The 13,129-nt window shown below is 30.0% G+C and overlaps 1 non-coding gene across 1 annotated transcript; it reads right to left on the bottom strand.

The window, feature by feature from the left end:
• Window positions 1-349: 349 nt before the first annotated feature.
• On the bottom strand, window positions 350-2,324 carry LOC110008991 (uncharacterized). Its single transcript, XR_016319728.1, has one exon. It is a non-coding gene; the product is annotated as an uncharacterized LOC110008991 (transcript).
• Window positions 2,325-13,129: the final 10,805 nt, after the last annotated feature.

Here is a 13,129-nt window from a genome sequence, read left to right as displayed (position 1 = left end):
TGTGTTATCATGAACTCAAGACCATTATCACTTCTAATAGTCTTAAGAATAGAATTGAATTGTGATTTAACATAAAGAATGAAATTTTGAAGTAAAGGTTTAACTTCAGTTTTTGATTTTAAGGGAAATATCCAACTATATCTAGTGTAATCATCAACTACAGTAAAAAAATATTTATGACCTTGAATAGAAACAGTTGAAATTGGTCCCCACATGTCAGTATGAATAAGCTCAAAAAATGCATGTGGTTTTTTTTTTTACTAAGTGTAAAAGGTAATTTCTTTTGTTTGGCTAAAGGGAAAATTTCACATTTATGTATATCAGTAGAACAATAACAAGAGGTGCAGATTTATGAATAGCTTGTAATCTATGATAAGATGGATATCCTAGTCTAAAATGCCACAAATTTGACTGTGGAAATGAAACTGATCTATTTGAAATATAAGTAATATTGAAAATGGAAGCAGCATTAGTTGTAGTGAATAGGTGTGGTTGGAGCAGAACATACAATCCATCTTGCACTCTAGCTGAACCAATCTTCTTCTAGGTAAGAAGGCTCAGAATAGAACAAGAAAGATAAAAAAATGTAAGGAACAATGAAATGCAAGAGTGAGTTTAGTAACTGAAATCAAATTGTAATGAAAATTAGGAATATAAAGAACATCAACAAGATAAAATTTTGAATTAAAATGAATAGTCCCAGAAATGAGCTGTAAGAAAAGAACCATCTGGTAACTTGACTTTAATAGGTTTAATTCGTTTGTAGGTTGTGAAAAAAGCTAAAGAAAAAACAAACATGGTCAGTAGCACCAGTGTCTAAAATCCAAGTATTAGATTTTGTTAGGGCAGAAGGAAAAGGATTACGTTGAGGATTATTAAGAGATTCAGTAATAGGTGGCTGGGAATGATCAGAAATGGAACTCACAGTAGCATGCTGAGTAGAAATAGGTATAGACACTGTAGCAGAAGGTTCCTCTGGAATCAAAGACATTAACTTCTGATATTGTGTGGCTGTAAATGTGAAGTTGGATTCTAGAGTTGCAATAAAAGAGTCTGCACTAGAATTCTGGTTTGCCTCAGTAACAACAACATGAACTGAAGTATTAGCAGGTGCAGAATCTTGAAACTTAAAGCCATGAGGAAAGCCATGTTTCCAATAACAATTCTCAACAGTATGCTTGAATCTTCCACAGTAGCTACAAACTTTAACAGGACCTGAGCCAGAAAAATTAGCTCGAGGTCTAAAAATAGAAGAGTGTGCAGAATTAGGAGGCCTGGTACCAGCTGGAAAACAAAGAAGTCTTGGTCCATTACTAAAGCCATAACCAGAAGGGTTTGCACCATTGCTGTAAAATCTAGGACCATTACTCAGTCCATAACCAGAAAAACTTGCAGCATTTTCAAGTCCAAAATTGTTCTTAAAAGCTCTATTAAACAAAGCTTTAGACTCCTCATGACTATGATACTGTTTTGTCGTTCTTATTGTATCACCAAAGAGAAAACCTTGTTTATTGAAGGCAAAGACTCTAACATCAATATCTGAGGCTTAACTTGATTATATTGATCATTCAAACCTCTAAGAAACTTAATAACATAGTCTTTATTCATGTAAGCTCGAAAGGTCAGTATAGCTCCACAAGAACAAGGCACATCACAAGTACAAGAAGGAATGGGTCTAAAATTGAGTCATTCATCCCAAAGCACCTTCAATTGTGTAAAATACTCTGTAACAGATAGCTCACCTTGCTTGAAGCAAGAAATTTCCTCTTGTAAATCAGCTATAAGAATTAAGTCTCCTTGAGAAAACCTCTCTTGAAGATCATTCCAAACATCAACTGCTTTATCAAGCCATATAATGCTCTGTGCAATCTGAGGAGATAGCGATCGTGTAAGCCATGATAACACCATTGTGTTACAACGCTTCCAAGTTGAGTACAAAGCATTAGTTGTAGGTGGACATGGAAGTGTCCTTTCAATGAAATCCAATTTATTCTTCAAAGCAAGCGCCATCTTCATAGCACAAGCCCAAGCATGATAATTGGAACCAGTCAAAACTGGCGAGACGAGTACAATTATAGGATTTTCATTGGCATGTGAAAAATAGGGATTATAAGGATTGTGTAAGTGATCAGTAGCCATTTAAAAGAAATTGAAAGAGAATTTGAGAGATTTCAAGAAGGAATTGAAGAATTATTGAAGGAGAAACTAAGTAAGGATCATATCAAATGAAATCGTAAGGAAATTTGATCAGAACAACGTTGTTTGGTTTTAAGGAAAAGTAGCAGTTGAAAAAGAAAATGAGCAGTTGAGAAAGAAAATTCAGAGAAAATTCTTTGCTCTGATACCATAATACGAAAGTGAAATGAATTGAATGAACTTTCTCATTTATCAATTGTGCAACCAATAGCTTATACACAGGAGAAGAGAACTAAAAAATAGCCAACCGAGTTACGCTAACAAAATGAAACTAGCTGGCCTAACTAATTTGCTGAATCAGCAAAAGAAAAAAAAAATAAAAAAAAATTACAATTGAACTATTACTGTACCTATCTGTTTCTTTTCTAATCTAGTAAATTTCTTTCTATCACCAGTCATATGCCTAAAGCAAGTGTTGTCCATGTAACACATTTCTATTTTCAGCTCACACCTTAGGCACATCTGAAAATATCATGCAGATTTACGTACTCAACATGTATTAGGTGCTGAAAGGTTAGTGGAAACAGGTGTAGATTCTTTTTCATTCTTTTTGCTATGATTTTTCTTTTTGTCAAGACTGCTAGATTTTTCAAAGTGCTTCTAATATTCTAAAATCACAACATTAGAAATGGCATTTTTCTTAACAGAAAACTGATTCTGACTTGAAGTGCTATCAAAGATAGAGCGTGTCTTTTCTTTTGTAAATGATTCTAAAATTGACTTTAGAATTCTAATCTCAAAGTTTAAAGACTCATTTTCAGAATTCAGATTTTTGCATTTTTTTTCAAAGTGTTTCAGATTTTCAGAAAATTTCTCATTGCAATCTTTAATATCTTTGATCTCTATAATAAGATCTTTGCATGTAACTTCTTGATAAAAAGCATATTTCAAATGATTACATTCAGTTTTCAACTTTTTGTAATCCTTTTTTAGAACTTTATGCTTTTTAGCAAGCTTTTCAAATTTTTCAAATTTAGTGCAACAGTTATTATAAGTATCTAGAAGATCACTTTCAGATTCAAGTTCAGAAATACTTACATCATTTTCATCTTATTTTTGTCCTGTTGCATCTTCTTTGCTACTTTTAGATTTCTGTGTTGAAGTCAGAGTGTTTTTTTCTTTAGAGTCAGAATTGATAATGGCCATCAGACAGATAGTTGTAATTTCCTCCTAGTCACTTTGACTTTTAGAACTAGAATCGTCTGAGTCACTCCAAGTAGCTACAAATGCTTACTTCAACTTTTCTTTCTTTGATTTCTTTTTCAGCTTAGGACAGTTAGGTTTGATATGACTGGGTTTGTTGCATTCATAACAAACCACTTCAAAAGGTTCTTTTTTAGGCAAGTTACTATTTTTAAAGGAAAAGTTTTTTTTCATAAACTTTTTCTGTGGCCTTCCACCTTTCTTATAAAACTTTTTGAACTTCTTGCAACAATATCTAGGTCATGGCTGTCAAGATAAGAAGAACTTTCTTCACTAGAAACTACTTTTAAAGCAAGTACTTTCTTTTTTTTATCTTCTACAGTCAAAGAAGATTTCATCTCTTTTGAGACAAAAGCTCCCATCCAATAATCCTAGGTTACTAGAGTCTCTTTGTAGTTCATGACAGTTCCTATAGAATCCCATTTTTTGGGTAGAATTCTAAGGATTTTCTTAACAAGCTCATCTTTTGAAATTTCCTTTCCAAGAGTTCTCAAAGGATTAACTTTTTTTGTGAATCTGGAATTTAGATCAGTTATAGTCTCTCCTTCTCTCATGCTAAACATTTCATATTCTCTCTAAAGGATATTGATTCTAGATTCCTTAACTCGATCGGTATCCTAATAGGTAACTCTGAGTTTTTCCCATACTTTCATTGCAAACTAACATCCAAAAACTTTGTTGTATTATGTTGGATCTAATGCAATTGAAGAATATTGATGGCTTTTGAGTTTATAGAAATATTATTCCAATTAGCATCAGTATACTCTTCTTCTATCTTTCAAACTCTTACATTTTCAACAATTTTCATAGACATGCGAGGACCAGTAATGATGTTCCTCCAACAATTTATGCCAACTGATTTTATAAAGTTCTCCATTCTAGTTTTTCAGTAAGAGTAATTAGAACCATTGAACGAAGGTGGTCTAGGAATAGATTGACCTTCTAAAGATGTAAGAGGAAGTAGGGTTGCCATGAAATCTTTTCTCTTAAGCTGTGAAGCTTTGGTAAGTCAAGAGATGAGCTTTGATACCAATTGTGGATCTCGTTTATATATGGCACAACCTAAGAGGGGAGTGAATTGGGTTTTCAAAAAATTTAACTGTCAAAACTCAATATCACAATTATGTTGCAACAGAATTAAAAAGCATTTGTGAGAGTTGGTTATCAAGTTTAGAACTTTCGCACAAAGTTGTAGCAAGATTAGAAAGACTCTATGAAGAACAGTTATTACGTTTAGAACTACTTCACAAAGCTTATGCAAGATTAGAAAACTGATTAAACTCAAATTTTGATTTCTACTAAATATAAAATGACATATTAGAACTTGGTAAAATCACAATACAGAATGTAGAGTTCTAATGATCCACAAAGATAAAGCTTATTCACGTTTAGAAATAGAAACTCATTAACAATCTTACATTTCTAAAAAAAGATTAACAATTATGTAAACAAAACATAATCAAGCAATACTCCAGAAAATAAAAGAAAATAAACACAGAGATTTATATTGGTTCAGCACTAACTCGCCTACATCTACTCCCCAAGACTCATCTTGAGATCCTCCATTATGTTTTCTTTTTTCAAGGGTAAGAGACAAACCAACTTTACAAGGAAATAGATCAACACCTAGATCTAACCTTTATCCCACTAGACTTCTGAAGGTTCTAGTCAACCTTTTCCCTTTCTGTTTTGCAGAGAACAAAAAACTCAAATCAAGACATTAGAATCTCACACAAGGAGAATGTCGCTTGATAACCTTTTACACCATAGCTTTTCGCCTAAGCTATTACACAAATGTTTTTAGTTTAAACAACCTCTAATCTATAACAGATTACAACAATCTATATAGACAGAGAGAAATACAATTATAAGCACAGGAAGAATAGAAATCAGATTTTGAAAATAGAAAGAAAGTCTAGAACTGTTCTTCAAAAAGTATTATTACCAGATTTCTTTTCTCTTAAAAAAATATCTCTTAAAGAAAATAGATGAAAAGAATTAAAAGAGGGATTGAAGAGAGAGCTTTGAGAGATTTAAATTTTTGAACAATGGACTCTTACTCTTACGAACACTATTTTTGGAAGAAAAAAAATATTTTTATAAGAGGAATGAAAATTCCATTAAAAAAGACGTTGAAATTTTGCTTTAATGAGTAACTTTGACATTCCAAAAATAAATAGACAATGCGTGAATAATTTTCACAGAGATTTATTTAATAGTTACTAAAAAAAATTTATTTTTCCCAAAATCTTTTTCATTTAGGTAGGCGTAGACAGGGGTGGCAAAAATTCAATTTTCGGAACCAGAACCGTCGATTCCGAACCGGTGGGAACCAGAACCAGATCCAAACTGGTTCGATTTTGATTCCACCAATTTTGGAACCCTAAACCAGCGGTTCCAATTTCAGTCAGAATCGACGGTTCTAGTTTCGGTCGAAATCGTCCGAAACCAGTCAGAATCATCCAAAACCGGCCGAAACTGTCTAAAATCGATCAAAAATTGATCGAAATCGTCAATTTTGAAACCGTTGAGGAATCGAAACCTTTCGGTTCCAAATCATAACCAAAACCATTAATTTTTTGTTCGGTTCCGATTCCAAATTTTATGGAACCGGAACGGGCAGTTCCGGAACCGTGGCCACCCCTGGGCATAGAGAAAAGAGGAAAGATTTGGATTTTTCCTTTTTTAAGGCAATTTTTTAGAATATCCAAAAAAGGATTTTAAGAGAGGGAAAAAAAATATCTTATGCTTATAAAGAAATTTTCTTTCTATTCTACATTAATTTCCTAGACTTATTATAATACTAACCAAATAATAACATCTTCATTGATCTTCATGGTCTTCAAATAAAAGTGTTGGATTATAGAATCTTCAAATCTTCTGAATATTTTTGCATACAATAACTTTAGTACACCCAAGAATATTAAATTTATTCGTTTTGCATAATCATCAAAATCTTAGGATAAAATTGACATTGAGCCAACAAAAATCCTTAAATTTATATTCTTACCATATATATCTTTTATAATATATAATATAATTTATTATTTTATTCAATATAATTTATATTTAAATAGGAAATTAAAATCCTTAATAATTAAATTAGCTTTATTTTTCAACCAATAACATTAAAATTTTTAATAATTTTTTATTTAGAATTAGATCAAACTTCCTATAGTTGCTAGAACATACTTAATAAATATAAATAAAAATTATTCTATTAATTCGTAAATAAAGGAAATTAAGATTATACTTATTGCAAGAAGAAGACATGATTGCAAACTCAATCATTTTCAAATTAGCAAATCTCGATGTAATAATTCTTGATAGTCAAAACTTAAAAGCAATTAAAACCAATCATATATATAGTAGTATGATAGGACAAAAATCCTAATTAGAATAGTATTAAAGGACAAATTTCTAATTAGATTGGGATTAAATTTATAATATTAATATAATAAAAATAATAAATTAATATCATAATAAGAATAGGATTAAAGTCAAATTCCTAATTAGAATGAGATTAAATTTATAGTATTAACAAAAAAGGCTACTAATAAGGGATTAATAAATTCAATATCTTATATTATAATATATATAAATTATAAGATATTAAATCATAGTATTTTTTATATGTATAGGAATTTCAAAAGTTTCCTAATTAGAATAGAACTAAATTTTTTTTATTGATACTTTTAATTAATCAACTAATAAAATACCAATAAAATTAAGAGTTTTCTAATTAGAATAAGACTAAATTAAAAGTCTGCAGAGGCATTTTAACAACTTTGCATTTCTGAAAAGATTAATAGTTGTGTAAATAGAATATAATCAAGCAGAACTTCAGAAAATAAAAGAAGATAAACACAGAGATTTATAGTGGTTCAACACTAACTCGCATACATCCACTCCCCAACCACTAACTCGCATACATCCACTCCCCAAGACTCATCTTGAGATCCTCTACTATGTTATCTCTTTTAAAGGGTAAAAGACAAACCAATTTTATAAGGAAATAGATCAACACCTAGATCTAATCTTTGTCCCACTAGATTTCTAAAGGTTCTAGTCAATCTCTACCCTCTCTATTTTTTCAGAAAACAAAAACTCACATCAAGGCATTAGAATCTCATACAAGGAAAAGGTCGCTTGATAACCTATTATACCATAACTTTTCACCTAAGCTATTATACAAAAGTTTTTCATTTAAAAAATCTCTAGTCTACAACAGATTATAAAAATCTATATAGATAGAGAGAAACGCAATTATAATCACAGGAAGTAGAAAATAGATTTTGAAAATAGAAATAAAGTTCAAAACTGTTCTTTACAAAATGTTGTTATCAAATTTTCTTTTCTCTTTGAAAAATATCTCTTGAAGAAAATAGATGAAAAGAAATTAAAAGGGTTGAAGAGGGAGCTTTGAGAGATCTGAAATTTTTAATCAAAGGACTCTTACTCTTAAAAAAAAACCACCACATTTACAAAAGAAGAAAACATTTTTATTAGAGGAATTAAAAATCCCGTTATAAAAGACATTGATCCTTTGCTTTAAAGAATATCTTTGACTTTCCGAAAATAAAAAGATATGTGAATCTTTTCCAAATACTCGATTATTTATTGCCAAAAATAATTAAGCCAAAATCTTTTTCATTAAGGTAAGTGGAATTAAAAGGCAAAGATTTGACTTTTCTTTTTAAGACAATTTTTCAAAAATGATTCTTAAGAGGCTCTTTTTTTAAAATAATAAATTATATCATAATCACTAAAAACATCACTCTTCATCTCTAATGTTATCCTCATTCTCTAACCTTGTGGAGCTTGAGCTTCAAAGCTCAAATTTGGATCTAATCTATAGGCTCTTTTTTTCCACTCTCTTTTCTCTTGTTTTTTCCCACTTATTTATGATTATTTTTTTGTCTTAGTTTTTATTTCTTTTTTTTTTTTTGTATTTGTGTTTATTATTATTGTTTTTGCTTTTTCTTTCTTTTTGATTGTTCATTTTATTATTGCGATTTCACTTCTACAAATTTTCAACCTCCTTCTTCTTATCTTTTTTCTAATTTACTTTAGATTTGTCAATTTTTCTTGATATTAGTTATTCTCCCGTAATATAAATTTTAACTTTTATTTCTATGATCAGCAGTGGATGTAGGATTCCATATAAAGGAGGGCTAAAAATTTAAAATAAAATTAGATAATTAAAAATAAATAAATTTCACTTAAACGATCATCAATATTTATACTTAAAATATACTCAAATGAAATTTAATTATCATATATATGTAGCATATAAAAAAAAGAGCATGTCGCTCTTTCAAGTCATGAAACTCATTTATAATTGAATTTATAATAAATTTTTCTGTAATTTTTTTTTCAATAAATAACAACATAAAATCAGAGAGGAATCAATCTTCATTCTTATTACAATACTTGTTCTTAATTATGTTCATAGTGAAAACAACCTCTCCATACTAGTTGTAAAAACTAGAAGAGTTAAAACAATAGTCAACGCTCAATGTACAAGTGGATAAATCTCAAAGTTTTGCGCTTTCACCATCCATTAATCCGAATTAGAAATATTTAGCTTGCAATGCAATCATAATGTTGAAAGTACTAGAGATTCCTAGAGGCATACCATCAAAAAAGCTTCCTTGACCAATTGGATAGATCAAGAAAACAGTAGTAGCAACTATAATAGGAGTTGAATACGTAACTACAATCCAAGGGCGCATACGCAGATGGAAAAACTAACTTTCCACTTAGGACCCATGTAACAAGCTACACCAAGTAAGAAATATAGAACAATTAGCTCATAAGAACCATCATTGTATAATCATTCATCAATAAATGATGCTTCCCGTATTGGGTAAAAATGCAAATCTATAGCTGCAAAAGTAGGAATAATGGCACCATAAATAATATTATTTCAAAATTAAAAACTTATCGCACGTTATCAAAATGCTCAAATTATACCCTCGAATGCATCATCTCCTATTCAATAAAGTTTTAAGGATAACATTTTTGTACTAGTTGACAAAAAGTCATTAATTCTGAATGACGTATGCACCTCATTTGGATATAAAATTAAACTAAGAATAAGCTATTCTCTTTTATAATCATTGACTTATTGTTTAATTCTAGCAAGTGAGAGTCAATGACCACATTGAAAATGTCGATTTTGTAATGATGCTCTACAGCAATTTGATATTGTTGATGGTGAACCCTTCCTCCTTTTGCAATTTAATGAACATTCAAATTTGGGATGAATATGTTCACTGATTCACCAAAACGTTTCACCTTGTCAATTATAAATCATCTTATCTTTCATTTCTTAATTTTTGAATGAGTAACTTAGTTGATGAAACGAGATGCATTGCATTTAAAATGTTTTGAGATTGAAGTTGTATAACTTGGCAAAGAAAATATCAAATCTCAAGAATTCTTCTCATAAGATGTAGAATAAAAAAAAATCAAAAGAAGTTAATGCCTCATAATCTGTATATCCACATTAAGTTAAAGTAGCTTCATCATTAATAATATTCAATAGGACTTCACATATTACATTAAACATGTTAATCAAGCTAGAAACATGTATCAAATGTGAATTCCATCAAGTATATCCTAACCTTTGCAAAATTAAGTCGTCTTCTACTTTGAAGCTTATTAATAGCAAGTAAATAAGCAACATTTGCAGCATAAGCAACTTTTAGTTGATCATTATGCTTACATGAGCACTAAATATATTGATGATGGAACTTAACTCAGTAAAAAATGATAGATGAGGGTAACTTGTTTTGATGTAGCAACTAATTCTAATTGCAAACAAAGTGCCATATAATGAACATAATAAGGACAAGTGCATACACTTGAAATTGAAACCTATAACCCATTTCATTCTCCTCTCATATTACTTATTCCATCATAATCTTGTTCTCTAATATTTTTAACATCAAGATTATGTTGAGAGAGAACAAAAACTATTCCTTCTTTCAATGTTAACGCAATAATGTCCTTAACACAAACAAGCCTAAAAATTCATTCTTTCATAATTCCATTTTTATCAACAAATCTCAACATAATAGACATTTGCTTCGTTTCAGACTTATCTTGAGCTCCATCAACAATTATACAAAATTTAGCATCATCAATTTCTTCACGAATAACTTTTTTTATTTCAGTTGAAAGGACTTGTAAAATTTCTTTATGCATTTGTGGTGATTTATATGAGGCAAATGTGGAGCTTTATCTAAAACTTCTACTACTTTTTTGTCATTATAAGATGCTATACTATTGAATTTAATAGCTAATGAAGATTCTCTAATCTTAGTTATATTTTAGTTTCATCATGACCTCTAAAAGCACATCCTTAAAATGCAAGTCATAAAACATTACAACTGAAGCTTTTAATCAAATTTTGTTGCCTAAAACTTATTGATAATGAAGCGCGTACACCCTTTATGAATGTGACAAGATTGGTTTATAAGATTCACACTTACTCTTTCAGCATTTCAATCAGAAGAAGTGAGATCTTTCCTATCATGTGCTCAAAATGCACAATTTTGATTACTTACCTTTTTTTAATTTCAAATTTCATTTACTATGAAAGCATCAGCTTAATTTCACCTAATGTCCTTGAATTGTAGCCACCATCACACTGTCGTCTCTCAAATTCAATTTGTAACACTAAAATTTCTTAACTCCAATTTATGCAACAAGAAAGTCACTTTCACCTGATTTCTAGTGAAGAGATGTCGAAAAACTGACATGATCAGCTATTATTTGAACATTTAATACCATGTCAACATTGAAAAATGTAAAATTTCTCACTTTTCTATTTCTTACCCATTTTTCTAAAAAAAAGTTTTGCATCCAGATACTTCCCTACATGTGTACTGTGTCTATACCACTCACTTTTTCATTACTGTATTCTAAAATTTGATTAATCTTTTGCTCTAATTTCTCATCACATGGATTCTAAACGTGCCTTCAATACATCAAACATAAACTTGACGAAATAAATTGCATACAACATGTAGCCAAAAACTAGGCCACCATTGTTACATTGAGAGTCGCTTCTATTTTTTCATTAAAATACTCATCTTCACGAGTAAAAGTAAAATAAAAAATAAAAATATTAAAAAAAGGAAAAAATTACACACATTACAAAATTACAATAGAAATTCCTACATTATCACAACAGTTCCTCATTCCTGGACCAAAGCCATTTTCACCTTGAAAATTACAATCAGCCTAATCAAGACTCAAATTAAACACATAAGAAATTAATGTAGTGTAGAAGACACTATTAGAAGAATCGAGAACTATAAATCAGATGCAATTTACTTGCGAGAGGTGAAGCAAAGCACAAGCCGCATCATTAAAATCGTTTTAATACCATATTCTTGAAGCTAAAAATCCAATGAAGATATTAGCGAAATAAATGTTGTGGGCTTTTGCCTAAGAAAATGGCTCAGCACTGTGTCAAAGCCCAAAGGCTCAAGGAAAGACGAAATGGGTCAAAGTGCACCCAGAGAATAAGAGTTGCCACCCATATAAAATCTGGGACAATTACCATGTAGCAATAGAATTCCTCGCAAAAAACCCAACTGCTTAATTAGAGCCTGGATAAAGAAGTTAGGTATAGGCTTGGAAAGATGTTAGGCACCCAAGCCCACCCAGCCATGGCACCAGCATCCACTTTGTTGGTTTATTTAAATAAGGGTTGATATTAAATTTTAAGCCTGAGTACTTAACGAAAATCCTTTGAAAGAAAAGTTTTAATTTTGAAAACCAAAAGATTGTTTTACACATTGATGTGGCAATAATCACAAATGTGAAAATAAATTAAACATCCACAACAAATAATTAAACATACAAAGCAAGGAAGAAGGAAAAAAGAATTACATCCCAAAAATAATCCTACAACTGATTAATTACATCTCCTTTCAAGAAATAAATAAATATCCTACAACTAATTAATTACATTCCCACAAATAATAAGTAAATAAATAAATAATTTAATCAAACAATCCTAACGATTCATCTTAAAGATATAACATTCACTCTTAACTATTCATCGAATAAATAAATCCAATAACCAATCAAATAATAAAATCTCAGATAATTAATTATAATTACAAAAAATAAAACAAAAACAATAATAATTTAAATTAAAATGCAAGGAAAAATGTTAATACTAGTTAAATCAGACTTATTATTACTTAGCTAAAAAAAACATTTAAAGTCAAATAAAATTCCACAAGTTATAAAAATAAAATAAATAAACAAATCTGGAAGGTCAAAATTAAGACAAATAAAAGAAATATAATGAAACGAAATGAAAAAAAAAAAAAAGTTAGAACAATGAAGTGAAACGACCCGAAAATTTAATTTCGTAGAATTTTCATTTAAAAACTAAATTTTTTATTTCAACCAATGAAATTATACCTGCTAGTATTTTATTATTGCTCAACTGGATCCATAAACCAATTCGATTTTTCGAAAACCAAGCGAAAAACTCGAAAACCAAGCAAATTGAACCAAATCATTAGATTAGACCAAACCGGTTCGAATCGAACCGGAATAGTCTAGAAGCCCAAGATTTTTTCTTTCTTTTCTTTTGTTTCTCTTTTTCTTTTTTCTTTTTTTTTTCTTTTTTTTTCTTTTCCCCTTCTCCTTCCTTGCGCCAGCACCAGCACCAGCGCCGACCTCACTCTTCTCTCCCTCC

The sequence above is a fragment of the Jatropha curcas genome, chromosome 2 (assembly GCF_041381405.1).
Source record: "Jatropha curcas cultivar XTBG-Jc1 chromosome 2, XTBG_Jcur_1.0, whole genome shotgun sequence".
Taxonomy (NCBI): domain Eukaryota; kingdom Viridiplantae; phylum Streptophyta; class Magnoliopsida; order Malpighiales; family Euphorbiaceae; genus Jatropha; species Jatropha curcas.
This window is presented reverse-complemented; position numbering and strand designations above follow the sequence as displayed.